Raw genomic sequence first — 12,066 nt, forward strand, 5'->3', positions numbered from 1 at the left:
TTCTGAGCAAAGCTCTTGTGGAAAGAATGGCTCCTGTTAGCCTGTCACTGTTTTTTCTTGAGGGGGAGGGGGAAGTCTTAATGTCAGAGCCGGTCTCTGAGCCAGACAAAGCGTCTTGAAAACCTAATGAGATAATCAAATTGGATTCTGAAGGGGGAAATAGAAACATTTTGAACATGAGTTAAGAATTGCCCCTTGTATATTGCATCTCTTGCACAATACACAAAAGGTAAGCAGCTTAATTGAGAGGCATGCATTGCGGCAGGAGGAACACGTGATGTGAATGGCATGATCGTGATTCATTAGAGCCTTAGAAAAAGTCAGTTCAGGCTCCAGTCCTTCAACTCTAGCTTGTTAACCTTATTAGAAATGGAAGAATGGCCAAGAGTTGAGAGAAAGCAGAGCTCATTGGCAAACACCCTGATTTACAGATTCCCGATCCAAATACCACCATTGTTGGGGAGTGTTTTATTACCCTTGTCGGAATTTTAAAGTCTTTAATCACTGTGTTCGTTAATACCCTATTTATTACCATCACTTGCTGTATATTAAATGTGCTAAGTTCCACATGTGAAAGCGCTTAGTGTAATCAGGTAATACATTAGTAAGGTGCTGCTCAGCTGTCAGTCTTGGGGAAAATTAGGATATTCCATGCAAAGCACAGCAAAGTAGGAGGAAGGTTGGTTAATCAAGGATCTACTTTAGCTGCTTATAAAGCTGTATAAATTTTATAAAGCTGTATAAATCTTATAAATTTCTGTCCCAAGAAATTGCATTGCTGCCACCTTTTTGAAGTAAAAGAAATATGGCAAGAGTGTAATTTTTTTCATGCTGACCAAAGAATTCCTATGTGTAATGTCAAAAGTCACTGAAAAGTAAGAAAATATTTTTTGGGGGAGGGGAAAAATCTATTTCTTAATGTTACTTGGTTCTCTGTGTCAACAGTTTATTAAAAATGTAAGTGTGTGTGCATGCATGTTAAGGAGTCAGAATGATGTTAAGGGATTGACCAATCTGCATTCTAAGAATAGAACAAAGGTGTCACAACAATATGCAGGCTTTCAAATGAAAGCAAAGTGCTTCATCTGGTGGGATCAGTGTCAGCCTTAGCATAAGCAGGGGTCAGCAAACTTTTTCAGCAGGGGGCCGGTTTACTGTCCCAAAGATCTTGTGGGGGGGGCACAAATAACCCAGAGATGCATTTTACATAAAAAGACACATTCTACTCCTGTAAACACACGCTGATTCCTGGACCAACAGCCGGCCGGATTTAGAAGGCGATTGGGCCAGATCCGGGCCCCGGGCCTTAGATCACCTACCTATGGCATAAAGCTTTAGATGGGAGGGGCTGGGAGCTGAGGCATTGTTATACAGTGGTTTTGCTCCTCCTGGGCAGAAAAGAAAGAAAACACAACCCACCCCAAGTTCTGGGCTTCAGCTTTTGTTAGCACTGGGTTCAAAATAAACATTGTTCATATTCTTTTTCTGTGATCATGCATTTACACTTTTATGTCCTTTGCTATAATACACATATTCTCCAAATGCCCCAATTTTTCAGGGACAGTTTCCGGAATTTTGAACGACATCCTGGCTTCTGATTTGATCCTGGAATGTGTCTATTTTCCCTGCTGCAGATGAGTCAGCGCTTGTCCCAAACGACAGCGCTGGCAAGGGACTATCCCCTTGCCTCTCCATGGCTGCGGCTGCTGCTCCTGATAGGAAATGCTCTGCAGGGGGAGGCAAGTAATGGGGGTCGGGGAGGCCAGTTGGGGTGGGGAGTAAGAAATGCCCCTATTTTTATCTAAGGAATATTTGAATGCCTATGCAGCTGATGCAGTTCCCCCCCCCCTTTTACATGGATTGTATGAATGCTTTGAAGTAATGTCCTCAAAGAACCGAGAACCTGCTGAAATTGATTTTGCTCAGCTAATCATAGTTGAGGCCTGTTATTCTGGCAACTAAAGCTGCAGATGTCCACCTTTATCAAATAGGGCACAGAGTGCATCTGTTCCAAAACAGAAAACATGCGATGTCTTCCGTGTGAAATTGCTAGCTGAGCAATGGATCGAAATGAAGAACAGATTGTCTTGCCTTACAGAAATTCTTGTACGCTCCCATTTCCTTCCTTCATACAAATCTTTAGGTGCTGAGAATTTCCCTCACAGAAGTATAATTCCAAAGGTTCCCTGGCTAGAAGAAATTACCATTAAATCAATTCACACCTATAATGTAGATGTACTCTTCTGTGTGGTGTAGGCAGTTCTTGAATTATTCGGTTTGTCTCTCCTCATCTGCTTTTATTTTTAAGAATTTGAAAATATGAAAAAGTTGCCATAGGCTTAGAATTCTCACCAGTGAATTTCCCACTAGGGAGGTATGCGTGTGCCTCAGCCGATCCCAGCATTCATTTGCACTTTGAGTCAGTATTTTATACAGTCATACCTCAGGTTGAAGTTGCTTCAGGTTGAACGTTTTCCGGTTGCACTCTGCGGCAACCCGGAAGTAACAGAACGCGTTACTTCTGGGTTTCGCCGCATGCGCAGACGCTCAAAATGACGCCACGCGGCTAGTCGCAACCCATGCATGCGCAGACGCGGGTTGCGTTCTACTCTGGATGCGAATGGGGCTCCGGAACAGATCCCGTTCGCATCCAGAGATACCTGTATTCTGTATTCTGCTGCAATTGCACAAGTCTTTTTTCTGTTTCCTTGTCAACTGGTGCATATATATTTTATTACATACAGACATGCCATCAACAGGTTTTTTTCAAATCAGTTCCCTTCCCTTCCCTTCCCTTTCAAAGTTAATGAATTTTCAGCGGGAGAGCCCCACCAGTCTTCTGTAGGAAGAACAAGGAAAAATCTTGTGGCATCTGCTTAAAGTGTGCATCTGCTGAAACATGTTGTTAATTTATGTTTCAAATCGTTAAAGTAAACTTGATTTTGTGTTTGACAGCCTGAATCCTCAGACTTTAACTGAGAACAGATAAAATCAACAAGGAAGAAAATAGACTCTTTCTTTCTATATGAAAAGAACCAGTGCTTTTTTCTGGGGATGTGTAGGGGTACGCCTGCCCCTAAACATTTTGTGAACCTAAATGTGACTGGGAAGGAGGTGGAGGAAGCGGCAGCGGCAGCAGGAGCGGAGAGGCAGGGAGGAAGCGGCCACCTGCGAGCTCCGCTGTCCTCTGGTCCCAGCGAGAGGGAGACCCGCCTGGCCTGGGGGGCCCGCCAGAGCCTCCCCCCCTTGCAGATGCGCCCCCGCCCCTTCCCCAGGTCCAGGGTTTCCTCGTGCTCACAGACCCAGCACATCCCTCCCTCCCTCGCCTGTTTTTGTGGCGCACACTCCCCCCCCCAAACAAATGTTAGGAAAAGAAAAGGCTGCCAGGTCATTTGGAGAGAAACTTGAAGGTCCTTCCTATTGACTTCGATCCCTTGGGTGGGGGCGAAACTCTCTGCTTTATTTGACTCTCGTTCCCTTCCCCCTCCTTCTCTCATTTCACTAATTTTCTCTCTCTGCTTCCCACCCCAGTTGGAAGTAGCTGTCAATGTCTGGTTGTTTTCCCCATTTTAGCATTTATTTTTGGATACAGGAAGGCTTGGGGAAGGACTTAAATTCCTCTTCTTTTCTGGATATTTTTTTAAAAAAATAATTTCTGTGGTCCTTAATAATCAGTTCTTTCTTCCTTTTTTGGCAGAACCACAAATTTCTGAGGATTTGTGTTTTCCCCTCTGGGTTCCCTTAATTTTTTTCCCTCTGTCCCGTCCATTTACTGTATTTCTTTTTCCTGCTTTGAACTATAAAAGGGTGAATTTCTTGAGTCAAAATGGAACTACCCCTAAACATTTTTTTTAGAAAGAAAGCACTGGAAAAAACAATAAGGAGTGATGAATTTCACTATCTTTAAAATTCACAGTAGAAAGTGGATTAAGGCTGCAATCCTAAACACATTTACCCGGGAGTAAGCCCCTGTTGAATTCATGTTACTAACTTATGAATAGACATGGTTAGATGGTTTTGCTGTCAGGACAGCAGTAATGACACCTCAATGAATATGTCAATCACAAAGCAATTTACTTACCTACACAAAAATTGTTTAAAAAGAGCAAACTAAGGCAAAAAGCATAGTTAGCAAGAGACTGAACAGGCAGACAAGAGGTAGTCTTGTTTCCAACAGATTCCTCCAAAATCTTATTTTGCCATGTACCCTCTGGCATCCAAATAGATGTCGAATCCTAACTTACAATATAAAGTCAATAGATTCAGTACATGCACTGATATTATTATTATTATTATTATTATTATTATTATTATTATTATTTTGGTTAAATGATTTCAGATGCAGCAGACAGCTAAGGCAGTTTGTGTCTGCATGCTAGATAGCAAAGGTCTGAAGGACTACTGACAGTCAACCAGCCAAGCAGGTAATCTGGTGAAAGTCAAGTAAAACAGCTCATGCTAGAGAGAGAGAAATGTCTGAAAATTACTGCCCACTGTGGTTGCCATGGCATGCCATCAAGATTCAATTCCAGTGGTGCTCTTCAGCTCTAGCTCTGTTGGATATATGCTTGCTAAAGGCCAGTTAAAGGCAAAGCCATATGATCCTAGCATGATCATGCCCCTGTAAACCCAGTGAGTCAACTCTAGGGTTGCCATATCTTGAAGAGCAAAACAGAGCTGGGCCCACACGCCTTTTCCCCAGCTTGGGCTGGCAGCGGCCACGGCCTTCAGAGCCACCTGAGCCACTGCCAGCCCAAGCGGAAGCAGGACCCCAGCTCCTACCTCATCTTCGCTGCAACGGCCTTGCTCCGCTGTGTGCTCCCACTTCCAGAGCACAGTGCCCTCTCAAGCAGGTGCATGCCCCCCCAGATGTTTCCTTTAAAATATAGAAATCTGCCTGGATGGGCATGTTGGCCCCCCAAAAGAGGACATGTCCAGGTTTTCCAGGACATATGGCAACTCTAGAAGACTCTGAGGAGAAGAGTAAGATTTCATGTCCTACCATCCCTGGGCAAAGCTGTGGGTGTGGAAAGAGACAGTGCTGTCCACAAGGACTTTTCTGTCTCCCTATAGGAATGAACTTATAAGGGGGCACCACGAGGGGAGGATCTGTTTCCTGCCTCTGCTGACCCCAATGTTTAAGAAATCGAACCTATTCCTATCCAGGATTTTGTTCCTTGATCACGGTTAAGTGTGACAGCATTTTGAAAATTGGTTTTTATAAACTTATGCACTACTTCCCAACTCATCAGCTCATTTACAGGTGGTGAAGTTGGCGGGGGGGGCAGTTGATTCAACAATATTTGGGGTGCAAACCAGTCTAATTTGCCAGTGGTGGCTGTGGCACTGCATTATAACATAGCATTGTTCTGAGAGGAGTTTTGAATTTATTTCTAAAACTCTAGAAAAATACCGTAGGTTCCGGCGTATTATGCGACTGGGTGTATAAGACGACCCCCCCCCAAATTGGCCAATTTGGGGGGTTGACTTATACGCCCAGTCTTATACACGGCAGCTTCGCTGGGCAACGGCAGTGGGTGGCGGGCTCCGCGCTGGGAGGAAGCTACCCGGCGATGCTAAGCCAGCTTTGCTGGACAGCTTTGCCGGGCAGCTTCCTCCCGGCGTGGAGCCCGCCCGCCGCCCACTGCTACTGCCCAGCTAACCCATACCCGGCGTATACGATGACCCCCGACTTTTTAGAGGATTTTCCAGGGTTAAAAAGTCGTCTTATACACCAGAATCTACGGTATGTTACATATAATCCTCCCCTCCCCGGCAAAGGGCTTCTTCCTTCTTAGTTCTGCTGCACCAAAGGAGAGAGTCTTGCTAGACACCTGTCACTGCTCAATGCTCAGCTTATGGAAGTGGAGCCTCCTCTTCTGTTGAATGGGGGCCATTCCCTTGGGTGTTCAGCCTTCATCCAGGTTGGTGGTTGTTGTTCAGATCTTGTGTGAGCAAGAATGCCTTGATCTGAGATTCTTTTTAATATCGCAGGGATCCCTGATATAAACCTTTTAGCCATCTGCAGCACCATGTAGGAACGGGCTGGGGGGCAGCAGCATAGCTTACATTACAGATTTAGCATCACTTCCCAGCAAAAGAAATAATTGGTTCACCAAAGTTACTATCGAGTGAATCCTTATTATAAGTGAAGTTTTTGAGTGCTATTTTGTTTTGGTTTTTTTCTGGACATATTTCTCAGAGAAATGAATGTACGGCAAGAAGGAGAGCAGTTAATGAATATTTGTATTATTTTGTACATAATACAATTTTCCTGTTGGGAAACACAGCCCAAAATCGATTTCACATCTCATACAAATTTCAAAATTTTAATTGTTGTTACTGCATTGTGTGGCAGACACTTTAGATTGTGTTTGCAATCTTAAACTAGCATACCTTGGAAGAAGCCCCTCTGAAGTCACTAAGATGCACTTCTGAAGAAAGATGCACCAGATTGCACTCTTAGTTAATTAGATTACTTGATTAAAACATTTTGATTGATTAAAAAGTGATTTTAAAAATTAGTTTTATTACTAATGATAAGTTTCATGTTAAAATATATATATTCTGTGTGAGAGACTGGGAAGTTTTCCAATATATTTTCTGACTGCAACACTTACATGTTTCATCTAAAAATAAAATACTTAGCATTCAGCTATGTAGTACTTAGAATAGACCTGCTGAAATTAATGAGCATGACAAAGCATGCAGTGAAGAGATGTACATAAATGGAGAAATGTGTGTGTGCGCTATCGCCTTTGAAGATAAACATGATCAGAGAAGAAAATGCTGTGAATGAGCGAAACGTTGCTGTATTACACAATGTCTGTGTGTCCAATGTGTGCACTGTTGTTGCCTTTGGGTAAGATTTCTAGATACACTTGTTGAAGCACAGTGCGGTTAATGTGACAACATTGTGACCAACTAGTCTTACGCACCTTGAAAGATTAGCACACTTTTTGTGAAATCAGCCTTCATGGGCCCCTTCATTGGATACGTCAGCTTTATGAGCTCTCTGGTAGAGAAGAGATGGCTTAATGATCTTAGTCCTTGCTGCATACCAACAGATTGCTAATACAATGAGTTTGACATCAAAATATTGGTAGTCTTCAGCAAGATGGCCCAAGCTCAGGCTGACTAGAAGCAGTGTGTTACAACAAGGCTGGATGCATGTTAGTTCCCTTGAGGTGAGGTTTTGAATTCAAGGCAACTAGCATGCAATTTGGATTCAAAACAGAATACAACTTGGAATTTGAAAGGCACACAGAACAACACCTTTACTTCTGAAGCACATCTGGAGACCTGCCATGAGCAGATTATATTAAATAAGTCAGGACACAGATAGGGCTTAGTTAATCTTGGGCAGAATGTGTTTCTTGAGACTTTAGAATCCAGATTTAAGGAAATGGGGGAAAATAATAATAATAATAATAATTTATTTATAAATTATAATAATTCCAAAGCCTGGCTCAGAGTGGCTAACAATAATAAAAATAGCACAGTTTACATAAAATCACAATCAATTAATTAAAATACATTCTAAAATCAATTCAGAATCAAATTAATGACAACCATTGGGCTAGAGTTCTATGAGGATTACAGAAGCAGGGGGTCAGACTGTGCCTTGGCCAAAGGCCTGGTGGAACAGCTCTGTCTTGCAGGCCCTGTGGAAAGATGTCAAATCTCGCAGGGCCCTAGTCTCTTGTGACAGAGCGTTCCACCAGATCAGGGCCACGGTCAAAAAAGCCCTGGCTCTGGTTGAGGCCAGCCTAACCTCCATGTGGCCCGGGATCTCCAAGATGTTTTTATTTGCAGACCGTAAGGTCCTTAGTGGGACATACCAGGAGAGGTGGTCCCGTAGGTATGAGGGTCCTAGGCCGTATAGAACTTTAAAGGTTAAAACCAGCACCTTAAACCTGATCCTGTACTCCACCGGGAGCCAGTGCAGCTGGTATAGCACCGGGTGAATGTGATCTCGCAGCGAGGACCCTGTAAGGAGTCTCACCGCGGCATTCTGCACCCGCTGGAGTTTCTGGGTCAGCTTCAAGGGCAGCCCCACGTAGAGTGAGTTACAATAATCAAGCCTGGAGGTGACCGTCGCGTGGATCACAGTGACTAGGTCAGGGTGAGAGAGGTAAGGAGCCAACTGCTTAGCTTGGTGGAGATGAAAAAAATGCTGCCTTTGTTATAGCTGCAATCTATGCCTCCATGGAAAGGGAGATGTCGAAGAATACACCCAAACTCTTAACGGATGGTGCTGGCACTAATTGTGCCCCCGCAAGAGGTGGGAGTTGCCCCCCACCAATCCCATATCATCCTGACCCAGCCAAAGGACCTCTGTCTTCAAACGATTTAACTTCAACTGGCTCCCATGTAACCATCCAGCCACAGCTTCCAAACATCTGATCAGTGTGTCTGGGACCGAGTCAGGATGGCCGTCCATCAACAGATAGGGAAGGGGAAAATCCTTACAGCCATGAAGGATATATAATGCCTTCTAGGAGATCTGGGAACCTTAATTACACTTTACTGCCTGATCAACAAAACACATTGAATGACTGCTTCCATAACATGTTGGAAGGGACATGATGTTGATAATGGCTTGTTTCTGTCTAAACTGTTGGGAGTTATTGACATCTTGGCCTTTATTTTTTAAGAGATCTTCTGAAATCAGAGGCCAAGCTCCTGGCCAAATTATTTGCATATGTATGAATCATTTCCCATAAGCCATGGGGCATCTCAAAGAAATTTACAATATAATAGCATTTTTAAAACAATTACATATATGTTATATATATAAAATGCATATACATTTTAAAACAACTGTACATACACAACATCAATTCAAATCCAAGACAAATACCAATTGGGATGGAGATCTTAGAAGGCTTGTTGAAAGAAGAGCATTGTTAGCAGGCTCTTCTTGGGTGACAGAGAGAAGGTGGAACTACATTGCCTCTGTCTTCACCCAGAAGGAAAGCAGTGCCCAACCTGGTGATAACAGAATAAATGATGTAAGGAGGGAGCTGCAGCCCAATATTTAGGGAAAGGGGTAGTAAGGGAACACCAGGCTACTTTAAAGGAATTGAAATCTCCAGGGCCTGTTGACCCTTGTAATGTCAGAGCCTTTTTCTATAATTTTGAGAATTCTTTGAAAACAGGTGGGGTGCCTGCAGATTGGGCAAATGTCCCCATTTTTAAAAGCGGTGTGTGAGGAGAAGATCCAGGCAACTATCGACTGGTGAGCTTGATATCAATACTAGGAAAGGTCCTAGAACAGATAAGCAAATGGTCACAAGTGAGCATTTAGAAAAGGATGCTGCCATTACTGAGACCCAGCAGGGGTTTCTCAAAAACAAGTAATGCCAGACAAATCTCATTTGTTTCCTTTCCTTTCCTTTCCTTTTTCTGATAGAGTTACAAGCTTGGTGTATCTGGGGAATGCTGTGGACATAATGTATCTTGATTTCAGTAAGGCCTTTGACAAAGTCCCTCATGATATTCTTGTGGAAAAGCTGGTAAAATGTATGCTGGATGAGGTAACAGGTTTTTGTTTTGTTTTTTTGCAAATGATAAGTTGTTATCATGTTGCAGATTGGACCTCTAACTATGCCGTCACATATCTAATTCTTCCAATGATGCCATTTAGGACTACTAGTAATAGCAGAATGGTAAACCTATGAGATGTTCTCTCATCACTAGACCTATATTGGGCTCAAAATTACATACAATAATACAAGCAGAAGATGAGAGCAGGCAGACTTATCTTGATATCGTTTATTAAACTATATCCTGTGTGGCTCATCCTGGAGGCTATTAAGTTGAAGGCAAACTTATTTCTGTTTTTTGACATGGAAATGTACATTGGAATCATGCTGAAGATACAGAAAGGAATAATACCCCAAAACGGGTCAAGGTCAGTAATTAAAAGATTGGGGGGGGGGAGTCTGTTATGAGTCTTCGGTTTATCATGGGTAGGTTTGTGGCAAGTTAGAGTAAAACAGCCTTCAGAGAAATTCATTAGCTTTTAGGAGACTTTTGGATGTGTGCATTATGTAGGCTCATTCCCTTTTACATTCATGTGCATTTTCATCTGGTATTTTCCATTGTGCTGCAATTGGTTTATTTTGCACAAGCCTTCCATTTTTTCCCTCCACTGATACAAAAACATATATTTTTTAAAAACTACCTCATACTGCATAATATACCTGGATATCTCAACCATCAACAAATCAATTAGCTTCCCTTTCAGAGTTAATGTATTTCCAGTCTTCTGCAGCAAAAACAACCAAGAGTCTTGTAGCCCCTTACAGACAAGGTGAGTGAAGTGCCTATGGTTCCAGTTCTAACCATGTCTACTCAGATGTGAGTCCTGTCGAATTCAGTGGGCCTTACTCCCACATAAATGGAGCTAGGATTGCAGCTTGATTTCACAGTTCAGAATAACTTTGTCATCCAGTCTCATTTCTGTCACTTGGGCATCAGGGATTTTGTCAACTGACAAACTGATCTGCAAAGGATTTCTATGCTGCACTGATGTGCTCAAGTAGCAGCTGCCGGAAACAGAATTCTGGGTTGAGTGGACCGTGGCCAGATACAGAGAGAGAGAGAGAGAGAGAGAGAGAGAGAGAGAGAGAGAGAGAGAGAGAGAGGCTTTTTTTAAAAAATGAGAGCAAACATATTTTTCTAGTATCTCCTCTTTAAATTATGGGATATGCCGCCTGTCTCTGATCTCAGTAATGACTAATAATAGTCCAAGAATGAACTGAATATTTTTGTGGTAAAGGATGGACACATTTGACACATTATTCTAAAGATGAACCATTCTCTGTGTATGCAATTAGAAAAAAAGCAGTCCCTTGCAATAGTTATTAAAAGGCTTGTCTGCAGACATGAGGGCAATAATTTGACTGGAGCCAGCCAGTCCATGACCTTACATGCCTGCATGGAGGTGGGGGAACCACACCTCAAATCTTACCCTCCATCTTACTCCACCCTCTGTAAAACAAATCACACAACTCTAGTTTCATAAATTTAAATATATATTGCCCGTTTTTGTAATAAAGCTGTCACCGATAGGGATGACCATGGAATTGGGTAAAGTGTTTTAGATTTTACGGAAAGGTTTTTCTGTGCTCATCTGTAAGTTTATAAACAAATTTAACTAGGAAGAACTTACTTTCATATAAGTGTATATATGATTTCAGTCAAAGCTAAAATAGTCTTTTGTAAAAAAGAAAGAAATTCAATGAATTTTCAAAATATGCAACTTGAATTTTGATTTTGAAATCAAAACTTTACGGCGCTCATCTCACTTTATTGGCCGAGGAAGCCGGTGTTTGTCCACAGACAGCTTCCGGGTCATGTGACCAGCATGACTAAGCCTCTTCTGGCGAACCAGAGCAGCGCACGGAAACACCATTTACCTTCCCACCAGAGCGGTACCTATTTATCTACTTGCACTTTGACGTGGTTTCAAACTGCTAGGTTGGCAGGAGCAGGGACCGAGCAATGGGAGCTCATCCGGTCGCGGGGATTCGAACCGCCAACCTTCTGATTGGCAAGCCCAAGTGGCTCAGTGGTTTAGACCACAGCACCACCCGTGTCCCAAACACCTGTATAAATGCATTTAATGAAGATTTTAAAGTGTGAACTTATTTTGTTGCAGATTTTGAAATTGAAATAGGGAACTAAATTGTCATTTGATACTCCTCTAAGTACTGTAGGTATACAAATCTAAGAGAAACTGACAGAAAGCAAGACATCATATTTATTTTTCAAAAGTGGTCGCTCCAGTGTCATTACTCCCTGAAGGTCAGCACTTCCTTTTTCTGGTCCTATTCCTGTGTCCTCCTAACACAAACAAAACAGCAGGTGGAACTTTTACTGGGAGGAAAATAAAGGCCGGGGGGTGGGGTGGAATCAAGTGTATAATTCATGTCAGGCTGTTGTTAAATGCAATGGAGCAGATCCAATAAACATGTGTCAACTGGAATTTTCTAGGCTCAGGCAGGCCGCCCATGAGGCAGCCACCTCCTGGGGCAGAATCCAAGGGGCACTGCCATG

At 42.7% G+C, this 12,066-nt stretch overlaps 1 protein-coding gene across 4 annotated transcripts in view; it reads left to right on the forward strand.

Annotated features, from left to right (window-relative positions):
* LOC128413497 (potassium voltage-gated channel subfamily KQT member 1-like) overlaps window positions 1-12,066 on the forward strand; it is a 334,949-nt gene that overhangs the window by 255,148 nt on the left and 67,735 nt on the right. The gene's annotated exons all lie outside the window — the stretch shown is intronic.

Source organism: Podarcis raffonei, chromosome 5, assembly GCF_027172205.1.
Source record: "Podarcis raffonei isolate rPodRaf1 chromosome 5, rPodRaf1.pri, whole genome shotgun sequence".
Taxonomy (NCBI): Eukaryota; Metazoa; Chordata; class Lepidosauria; order Squamata; family Lacertidae; genus Podarcis; species Podarcis raffonei.